Here is an 11608-nt window from a genome sequence, read left to right as displayed (position 1 = left end):
CCATAGCCCATCCCTTCTAATAACTGCACTCATACTGCAGACCATCAGGACAATTCCTTTTAAAACTGAATACCCAAAATGTCTGCAAAGCGTGAGCAGTTTTCTAAAACCAGTTTCTTCCAAATTAGCCCTCGACGACTGCCACCACAGCACACAAGGAAAGCAGAAATCTGCTCCAGTTCATCTTGCTGTCAACCCCATTGTACAAAACAAAGCAAGCACACGCAAAGGTGCCTGCCGAGGCTTTTATGACTGTCTCATGAGGAAGCGTCATTTGCCTGTAATGACCACCAACAGCTCTCACCAAAACAAAACCCAAACACCAAACTGATTGCAGAATTAAAGTTGGAGTGAGCTCTGCTTCCAGATGAACGGAAAGAGCGGAGAGGGAGAAAAATCTGATCAGTCACAAACATGGCATTGAAGAGCAGGTCTGCACCAACAGGAAAAACCAGGGCATGAAGCCAGAGGGACAGGAGAGAGAACTGCAGAGGAGGATTCCATAGAGGTATCCCAACAGGAGGAACAGCATTAAGGACCCTATATTTCGAATATCCTCTTCCCATCCCACCTGCCCCAGCTTGGGCAGGCTCTTCCGTGGCATGGAGCAGAAGGGGTTTTACCTGTATACACAAAACATGGTTGAGCGGAGGCTTAAGTAGCTGGCAATGACAAGTTGATTGTCTCTGCAGGACTGCAGAAAATACAGCCATTTGATTACTTCCTGAAAGTATTCTGTAGGACTAAAACATTCATCCCACAAAGAAAAGGCATGAAAAGCCTGAAACATTACATTTCCTCTTCTGCTACACAGACCAGTGCCAGGCCCTTCACAACACACACACGAAGGCAAATCGTTCAGAAGAGCTTAACATCCGAGTGCTAATTAGACCTCCTCTGTTTCTAGATGAGGAAGGGAGCATTGTCCATGGACACGTCCCCAGCAGCGCCTGCCGTACCTTTGCTCTGGCCTGCACAGCCCTGGAGCCACGCAGCCTTTGTTGCTCCATTGCTGACAGCATGCCAGCCACGAAGGGAGGGCAGCACAGCAGCCCGGCTGGGGCTTTTAACCAAAACACAGCACTTTGTGCTCTCAGCATAGGTCAGACCTCTTGCACTTTTTCCGCCACGCTCTCAATTGCATAGGAAACAGACAGCGCTTTGCTAGAGCTGATAGGCTCCAAGGACAAAGCACTGCCACAGCAACAGTTTCCTAATCAGCTCCCAACTGTAAATAACCTTGTGCTCTCCGCTTGCTACAGAAATTAAGAGATATTTACATTAAAACGTATTATTGCTCCACTGACAATCCGTTAACATAAGTGTTGATTTGCTGTCATCCAGCAAATTATACTGCAAAGTTACTGCCTAGAAATGATTGCTGTCAATGTTCTCTTTGCCTGGAGCCTGTTACCAGATTGCTGTGGAGGCTGCTCACTACCAAGGTTTCTTGTGAAAGCACCAACACCAGCTTTATGATCCCCAAGCACAGCGTGCAGGTCCGTCAGGAAAGCACAGTTGAGGTTTACAGCTGAGGTAATGTCCCACATTTACAGAGCAGCACCACAAATAACTTGACCATGTGTTTACAGTAATTTTATTTACAAGTTACCACATGACATCTGTAGTACACTACAGTTTTTATAACACAATTAGCAGTAAAATAAGTCACATCTAAGAAGAGTAGGAGGCAGCAGAGAAAAATGTGCACAGAGAATGCAGAAAAGCCAGTCAGTTATAACTGAAAGTAGGTATTTTTCTACAGACTTTGAAAGCGAGGAGGAATATACACGTTGAGAAGAGCAAGTTCTTCAGCCCTGTTATTTCTACAGCATTAAGGTTTTTGTACAGTGACATATTAGTACGATGGATCTACACACTAGCAGTCAAATGCAAGTGATGGGGAGACAACTGTCCTAGGATCTTGCCCTTATGAGCACCCAGAAATGAAAAACAAAGCTTCCCTCTTTGAAGGGAAAGTTCTCCAGGGCTGGTTTACTTGCAGAGCCAGTAGCACAGAATTGCTACTGGCGGGGCAGGAGGGACAGAACTTAAGACTAGAGAGTTCCCATGCATTGCATATTGCCTGCGCGGTCTTATCTGCTCTCGAGTTAAGTAGTTGGTGAGCAAAACCAGTTGCAGCATTCCATAAGTCTTTTTACAGTGCCGTGATCTAATAAGGCTGAGCATAGCTTAGCAGAATTCCAAAATCAAGCAGAGAAAAAGGAGCCCTTCCGCTCTCTGATAATCCTTGGCTCTAACGATGCTGGTGTTGAGCCTGGGCCTTTCACAAGAGCAAAAGCGTGGAGGAGCAATTCCGGAGAAACACTCTAGATCTAGATGTATTCTGATGATAAGACTCAGAAGGAAATAAGCTTAATGCAGCATCAGGTGCAATACTTTTCTGCTTCAAAGTACAGCAGCAGCTTCCAGAAAGCAAACAAGTTTTATTCAGGGCCTTTTCTTTTCCCACCCAGACATCTTTAATAGCTTGGAGCAACTGTCAATGCACATGATCCATGCTAGTGGCTGGAAAGACAATGAAAATAAAAGCCGCACAGTAATAATTATTTCCACTACTAACTACACACAGGATATATTGCTTTTGGTACAATGCCATTTATTGTCACAAGAAGAAAACCAGTGATTAAGTTGAGCACACATGAATTATGCAGACCTTTGGCATGCTGGAACAACGGCATGTTACATTTAAGAGAAATGTCACCAAGTCAGCTGTGAAAACAGCTTAATACAGCTCTCCCAAAATACCAAACATATGCTCAAAACTAAGTCTGTAATTTAAGTTTAGCCACAAAAGAATGCTTAAGAAATGACCACAAGTTTTTTCCTTAATCCCTCCAATTTTGTCTGCAGTGCTACACTTACGCTGCATGTGAGAGCAAACACACAATCAGAACACGTAGCTATAGTGGCATCAACAACAGGCATTTAAGCATTACTGAGTATGTAGCTGGCCTGCAGAAGCTTGTGCTCCCTCCACATCTGTGGCATACCTCATTAAAAAGCCTGCAACAGTATATACATGTATGAAAACTAACAAAATGCTTTTCAAAACCACAGAATGCATTAAAAAGTCTGAAGTTTGAGCTCTTGAGTCTATGATGTCTTAAGTACATATTAGAGTATTTGTGAGTTTTAACACTTCCAGGAACACAGAAAGATATCGTAGTCAAATACAGTAGGTACTAGCTATGGCAATGAAGGGTGAACAAGGAGAGACTTGACTAAAAAAACCTTCCAGCTTCAGCGAGTCTCAAGCCAAAACACTGAATATTCAGCATTTTTGCATTTGCAGTTTTAAGGCAGAAAAACATCTTCAGAACAAGCCATTTACTCTTGGAGCTAAGAAAAACCCCCAAAATAACCAAAACAAACCACCAAAACCCCCTAAAAAGTACATCTCCAGTCTTGCAGTAATAGCAAATTAAAAGAATGTCTATGGCATTCTCTTACAGCTTTGGGTTTTGGTGTGGGTTTTTTTTTCCTAGAAAAGCCTGAATTTTGAAATAGTTTTTCGATGTGATGAAGCTTGGCAAGAGATGGTGACATTTTCCATTGTTATTTCTGGGGTTTGTATTCAAGGGCAGCATTAACACCATAAGGTGTAATTCAAATCCCTGCCTTAGCTGGTGCCATCCTGGGCATAGCAATGACTGACTGACAGCAGGAGAGGGGCTGCACTGCACAACACAGACGCCCTCCCCAAAGCCAGCGACTGTAACCAGGGCCCAGCTTTATGAAGCACAAGCTGTGTCCTTGGCTCAGTTTTACAGAAGAACAGAATAAAAAGCAAGCAGAAGTTGAGCTCTGAGGCTGGCTGTAATCTACAGCCATGCGAGATAAAGAACAGCGAGGACAAAGAGAGTGAAGCCATGGAGTCAGTCATAGCAGCCAAAGGACTTTGGAGGAAAATACCAACATGGAAAGTGTAAAGCCCTAAGGAAGGGAAGTGCTGCTGCAAGACAGTAACTCAGGGAGAGCAAAGGTCAGCCCAGTCGGAGCAGCAGTGGAAGGAGATGTGGAGCAGCAGGACTTCAGGTGACAGCTAATGCAGTCAAGTGCCACACAAACTCACAGACTCACAAGGTAAATGGAAGTATTTTTAAGCTCTATTTATAGATGAGAAAACGTTGCAAACACAACGTGCTGTCAAGGTATTTCTTTCTCTTCTGGGAAACCAGAAATAGAATACTTTAGGGCTCCTTTTTCAGTCTCCATGTATAAACATAAGCTACCTCTGTACCAAGTAAAATGAAAAGCTAGAAGGACCACACATTTCTCTAGCACACGGATTAGATGGAAAGGGAAAGACCTTCAGAAAAACAGGCTCTGTATGTATGTGCGGAGAGGAAGATGAGAGGCAGTTTCGGGGAAGTAAGAAGAAGCTTTCAGTATTCACAAAGTATTTAAAGATTTAGGGTCAAAAAGAGAAAAGTTTGAACCAGGCAATGTTGGACTTCAGGCAGAAATTCCCAACAGCAACCAGGAACAGATGTGGGTCTCATGCCACATCTTGGCCAAATGCATTGGTCTTATGTTTAATTTTATACCGTCTTCCCAGAAATCCAGTCACCAGATCACACCCTGTGCTTCCAACAGTAGGAATCTCAGGAGAACTTCCAGTTTTCCTGCTTACCTCTTCACTGGATTTACATCAGTTTAACTCATGGGATCAATAACCTGTCATTTATCATCAGAAAGAATGAAGAAAGACTTTTAGAACAGCCATAACTTTGTTAGATCCAGCTTGAGTAAGACAAAAAGTAAATTGTCACTAGCAAGACACACTGAAAAACCAAAGGTCTGGAAAGCACCTGAAGGAAAGCCAACAGAGTCATTTCCAAGGAGAGCAGCGTCACTGAACAACCCTCACCTCTGCCTTCCCCGATCAGCCTTCACATGAGCATCCCATGAGTGGGGCCACATTTCTGATGAGGACGTGAACGCTGACTGCCTGGCAAAGCACCAGGATCTGGGTTTGCACTCACCAAAGCTGCCTTCAGAACTGGAGTTCTAGAACTGTTCTGAAGGTAGCTGAAAAGGTTCATGCGTGGTGAAAGGACACATCAGATACCATCAACATGGCATGTACCAACGCAATGAAGTCTGTAAGTTTTCTATGCGCCTCAAATGGGTTTTAAATGAATGTTTTTTTAACCCATTGCCAAGTGCTATTTAATAGAAAATACCAGAAAATGAAACGTGCACAAGAGGCTGGCGTTTTAACCTGCAGAGGAAGTCCCGCAAAGCTTGATGCCATCAAACCTACACTAGCACCTTTTCAACAAGCAGGGCTTAGGCTCAGAAGTGGTTCCTCATGGGCCACCACAAGTATTTGGGTGCACCATGGCCCCACACAGGCAGCTCAGCTCCCAGAGCATGCTGAGGGCTCTCGCTGACACAGACCAGCTCTATGGGTTTTGACTCCAACAGCTTGAGCACGCCTGCGCTGCTGGAAGCCTGCAGACAGAGAGGATCAGGTCCAGCTCTGGTGAAATACAGGAAACCGGCACATTTCAAACTAACCTTGCTTCAGAGTAAGGACTGCAAAAGCGTTATGTCAATCAGCAGCTTGTCAAAACCTCCACTGAGACAAGCTGCACTGTAGTCACACGTTGGAGTAACTCACTGAAGTACACACTACTGTCAATACAGCGTTCTGCCAGGGGAACAAAGAAAGTGAGAGGCAGCTACAGTCAAAAACATCAGAACACGCATAAACCTACCTATGGTGAAACAAAATTCTGTAATCTTCTGAGGAAAAATTGCTTTCGTTGATGTAAAAGCCAAAGAAGGGATGGAGATGAATCCTGACAAGCCCATTCTCGGACTTGTTGCAGACCTGCCAGTTACAGCTAAGCAATCTTTCGTTTCAGGTCACGTTTTCCATGCTTTCGTATAAACTAGAGAAGTTTCTAGCTGCCATTATCCAACTGCACCTTTGAAGAGCTCAGTTCTTTGGCACAGTCTGATTTTATGCTAAAAAAATAAATCAAAAATTCATTAAAAGCCCATTACAGTGATGCAAACTGAGCCGCACTGCTCCCAGAAATCACAGGTCTCAAATCCCCGGCCTTGGGAGGAACCTTTCTGTAGTAAAATGAAAGCATTTGGTCTCTCAGGATTGCTTAAGTAATTATGTTCAAGACTTCACAGGAGCAGTGTGATAACTACATAAATACCCACATAAAGAATGTCAAAAAAGCCTGTGACATCAGACACACTGGAATCCACATGGATTACTCTGTGCTCAACAGTTCAAAACCTTATTTCATAACTGTCTTGCACTGAAGATGAAGCATTTCTGCCTGTCTATAGACTAACTTCACCTGTGGTTTTTCCGATGGCTTGCCCTAATTTAATCTCAAGCTGGTACAGCCATACAGTGGAACAAACACACTTGAGTACTTACAAATATTAAGTGTAGGATACTCACTACTGCAGCACTCGAGTGACAGTCGTGTTTTGGATAAGCCAATGAAATACACATCAGTGTATTCGTGGTTTATAAAACAGCAGCTCATTTTAAAGCAAAATTCCAGTCATTCTATATATGCACAGCACTATGCTGATTTGGTAATACAGGGACACAATTTAATGATTTTCTTTGCATTTGTTTTTACAAGATTCAGATGCCAAAAACAAAACAGAACATTAAGTTACCTGATTTAAAAAAGAAAGTCACATACGTTTACAACATCAAAAGAATAAGACGAAATATAAACCTTTGCTACTTACAATTGATCTATACAGATTAACCAAATCACAAATCTGTCACAATATAAACGTTTAATTGTTACAATGAATAAGAACATACAGAAAATGATTTCTTTTTATAAAATCTTCCTTTGCTTTTTATTTTAAACTTACCATTAACTAAACCAGCTATGCAGGACTTGTGGGGTACATGACTAAGAAGGCACCAACAGTACAAAGCAAAGACAAAGCAGTTCTGAGTATTTTAAGAGTGCTCTACACTGATACAACACAAGAAAAGGCAACAATAGTAAGTAAACCAGCTGCAACCTTTAGAAATTTGTTCTAGATTTACAAAGGTAGTCCAACGTTTCCTCCAACGCTTCACCTAGTTTGATCACAGCACATGCTACAAAAACCACTGTAAGCTTCACTTTACTAATGTGCACTTTTCACTAATTTAGTGTCTTGATTTCAATTGTTAACTAAACCATTTGGAACCACAAATGTATTTAAAACTTAGCAAAAGGATTGTTTGGACTCTTTTGTTGAAAGCACTGCATTTACAAAAATATTTCCCCTAAAATCTGGGATTGCTTGAAGACATTGCTGTACAAATATAAAAGTACTATGCAAAGGACCAAACTCATGAGTACATGGTGTGCATGTATAGACCTATATTTATACCATATCACGGTGCTGTAACAACACAATAAATTTATCAATAACCAAGGACTATATAAACTACACTAACATAAGCAAATATATATTAATAAAGTTTAAATCTATAGTACAGTTGCTCAGCAAACATCTTCGACATGGTATAAATATACTGTAGCATATTACAGTGGGCAGCAACGACAGGTTTTTCTTTTTCTCATTCTGTAAGGAAAACCGTGCTCAACTCCTTGGGTTTCATTTGGCCACTGCCGAGCTCTGTCACCACTGCTGCTCCCGACAGCTCACACAGCGCCCAGCCCATGTAGTGTGTTGCACACTGCAGACTGGTGTGATGTGTAATAGGGATGAGGAAGAGCCTGGCGACAGGCAGGACAGCAGAGCAGGACAGTTACTTGCCAAAGCAGCCGTGAGAATTTTGTTTGCATATTTTTCTTCAGCTGTAAGGTTGGAATGTTTTTGACAGTGAACTGTTTACATTCCTTATTCCCAAAGCATCTTTACCATGGAATATGCATGTTACTTCGATTAAGAGTTGCTGTTCTCTGCTCTAAAATATAAAAACTACATAAGGAAAAAAATACCTATGCACAATGCTGAAATCACTGACCTAACACAGTGTTGGTATAGGCACCTTCTTTTAAGCTATTTTCAAAATCTGACAAAAAATAATAAAAATCATGCTTCTCCTGTTGACACGTCAAATTCAACCCAACGATGTGCACTGAATTCTGCAAAAGACTGATGAATGTGGTTACTGATGGAGGCCAACTGGATTCAGCGACAATAGTGAAGGAAGAAAGCCCAAAAGCACCAGATGTTCAGTAAAGCAAACCCTTGGCTTCTCACCCGGAGAGACAGAACGCAAGGGCAAGTCTACACCTCCCCAGAAATCCACACTGAAAGAAAGTATTAAAAAGAAGAATTGGGAAAGAGCAGGGTGAAGTAAGCTGCCAAAGTTCTTCCTTAATAAATTACAACTGAGGTGTTACAAGCTAATCTCGGTAACAGTCATCTTTCCAACCATGCCAAAAATGAATCCTGCAGTAATGATGATCGCACAAGTAGCAGAGATTCTAGAAATATTTCAACTTCTCAAAACTGAGTGAGAAAAGCATTTTGGTAAAGATGTGTAGAAGTGTCAAGAGACATTCCTACACTTAGTATCAACAGTCAAGTGCATATTTCAATAGAAATGGTTTTAGCATAGGTTTCACACCATAATTCAACCATCACCTGTGCAGTGTCCTGACAATGCTCCTAGTATGTTCCCCGCCACAGAGATTCATATACCACAGGAACTTCAGAATTGAAAATGCCCTTTAATGATGAACCCATGCATATTAAAAATTAGTTTTGGGAGACTAACACTGAAACTAAGGGAAAAAGAAAAATCTGAAATGGAATCCTGTAAGCACCCTTATCTATTGAAGTCTATGTTAATGGCTTTCTAGATTTCTGTGAAGAGCAGACTAAATGGTATGAGGAAGCCTGGAGTTTCTAACCAGCCAGCATCCTTATGTACTACAGTAGCAATTGAACCTGATTTCCATTCAAACACACTACCCAAGAGGAAACCAAAAACTAATTCTTAATGTTAATGTGAAGATATAAGATTTAAATTTATTTCCAGGAATTACAAGTGCATTTTGTTCATATTAGCAAGCAGTCTTTATACAATCCATTCTTCACTGCTGCCAAAATAAAATGAGAAAAAGACAGCAGAGATATGAAAAGCTAAAAATAGAACTATTTTTCCTAAGTTATTTGTTGAATAGCATTTCAGTTGAACACAACTCAGAGGTAACAATAGATTATTTTTTTTCTCAATCATAGGCATGTGGCACTTAGACAATCATCTTTGCACAGAAAGCTTTAACAGTCATGCGAGGGCACAGTAATTATTTTAAACAAGGCAAATTTCTCACCACAGAGAGCAGTGGGGAAAGAAAAGGAGGCACTGCACTGGAACATAACACCTAGTAAACTCCACATTATACAATTTCAGTAACAAATACTTGAAAAGATCATTAAAAGGTATACAATTTTAAACATGATTTAGTGCTAGCTTTGTTTGGTTGTCCTAACTCAGCATTATCAGAAAAGTTTGATAGTACTTGACAACAGAACAGTACTTCATGTCACGAGCTCATGGAGGCTTGATTACAAATCACCATAGTGTAGGTTGCAAGAAATGAACTTGAGATGCTGACATGCTGTAGGAGCAAAAGTAAAATCAAACTTTCTCATTTAAAGATGCAGTGTTCCTCTCGGCAAGAATTCTGAATGTCAGTGATTAGACTCAAATGTAAAAACTATCAATCCTCACTTGAAGCGTTTCATTGGTATGCAGGATGTAGACTGAGTTTATTAACATCATATTTTGGTTTCTCGCTTGCCACCAGACATGGATGCCTTCCACAGAGAAAAGCATTCACCATTAGGTCATCATGCCATTATGTTCTTTGTTAATCTTCCACCACACGGTGAGTAACTATAAGTTGGCGAGCTGCCACTCATTCTCTTTGCACAAGTAGTACTATGCCTCCAACACGGTTAAACTTTAAATGATCTCTTTTAGAAAAGGCAGAGAGAAAAAGGTACAAATTTCATCAATACATGGAAAAAAAAAATGTTTCTGGTATGAATTCAATTAAGTTGGGCTTCTATGTGGCTCTTACGCTGTATAGAATACCTGTATGTACAGCACAGGACACCCAAAGTGCATAAGCAAGATTAACATGAACACGACTTATGCTGCAATCCATAGCACAACGGTATAACCCCAGCTGGGTGTAACCATTTCTATTTAAAAAGGAAGTGCAAAAAAAATCTGGGATGTCACTGACTTAAAGTGCCCTGAATAGTAGCTTTTCTAAAAAAACAAAACAAAATAAATGCCAGCGACTTCAGTAAAGTCATAAACCCATAGTTCATGGTGTAAACGTCTTACAGGTTAATGAATTATCTTCGTGGATATTGATCCGGGAGTGAAAGGAACCACTGCATCTTTCAAACCAGAAAGCAAGCAGTTAAAATACGGCCAGCAGTAGGTGCACTTACAGTACAGTACTGCCACAGGTCAACATGGGCATTACGCATAGGAGTGTCAATTACAATTCTTCAGGCTTAAAAGATTCATTGAAAGCATGAAAAGCCAAAACTACCAGGAACTGCCCTCCTGAATGGCTCAAAGGAGTTAGTGGATAAGCTGAGAGAGGCCACAAGACATGACCAACAATAAAGAACTGGGAAGAGGAACAGCAACGTTTGAGCATGCCCAGTCCTTTAAGTCCTTGTCCTACAAAAAAGAGCAGAGACATATTTCAGGAAGTTTTAACATTGCCTTTTAAAATAAGCATACTTTCCTATTTCTGCGCTTTATGCACACTATGATTGATATGAGTCAGACACAGCAGCACCAATACATGTTAAAAAAAAGCCAGAGACAGGGGATATCACTATGTTATATTTTAAATTAAAACTTTAAATCTTCAAAAGACTAGGAAGATTAATCATAACTAGTGAATGAAGTACAGTGATTAACTGATGAATTAAGTACATTACATGGTTGTATGAAGCACCTGATACTTTCACACTGCTTCTCAAGGTCCTGACTACAATCAAAGGGGAAGTTTGAGTGAGACAAGCTAGCTGGTAAAGCACAGGGCGGGAGGAGAAAAGGAAGAGACCATTACTGCCTGTTTTAAGCCAGCTCCTGTGGACTGGCCCTCACTGGAATGTCAGCTACTTATGTTTAAACTGTTGTGATGAAGAGCAGCTCATAATTCTAACCACAAATGGCTGGGATAAACTACCAGCACATCGTTACCAAGCTAAGTGCAACATTTAAATTTCAGTATCTTGTTGGCCAAATGGACTCTTTGTAGTAACATTTACAGGTAACGTTTTTAGCCAACCAGAAATTTCCGTTACCACTGGATCATCGGTATCTTTATCCCTAATCTTTTTATCCCTTAATCCCTAATACAGCCTAGGTAAGTATGGTTTGGGCAAAGAGGCAAGCAGGAGAGATCAGAAACTACAGTTCACCACAATGGTAGCTACTTGCTCTACCTTCCTTGTTACTACAGCCTATTAGTAACAGGCTTTGTCCTACTCCTAAAAATTTCTGTGTGTACTGCTCCTGCCTCTTGCACATAATGAGCTCTAGAAAACACTGATGGGAAATAAGCACCACTCCCAGTAATGT

At 41.0% G+C, this 11608-nt stretch overlaps 1 protein-coding gene across 1 annotated transcript in view; it reads right to left on the bottom strand.

Moving 5' to 3' along the window:
- Positions 1-1581: 1581 nt before the first annotated feature.
- MAPK1 (mitogen-activated protein kinase 1) overlaps positions 1582-11608 on the bottom strand; it is a 39318-nt gene continuing 29291 nt past the window's right edge. The window contains exon 9 of the mRNA XM_062631449.1: positions 1582-10696. The gene's annotated coding sequence lies outside the window, so the exon portion shown is untranslated. The remainder of the gene's footprint in view (positions 10697-11608) is intronic.

Source organism: Pezoporus occidentalis, unplaced genomic scaffold (assembly GCF_034315485.1).
Source record: "Pezoporus occidentalis ecotype Australia unplaced genomic scaffold, CSIRO_AGI_Poc_V1 ctg37, whole genome shotgun sequence".
NCBI classification, from domain to species: domain Eukaryota; kingdom Metazoa; phylum Chordata; class Aves; order Psittaciformes; family Psittacidae; genus Pezoporus; species Pezoporus occidentalis.
Note: the sequence above shows the minus strand (reverse complement) of the source record. Positions and strands in the feature narration are given on the sequence as shown.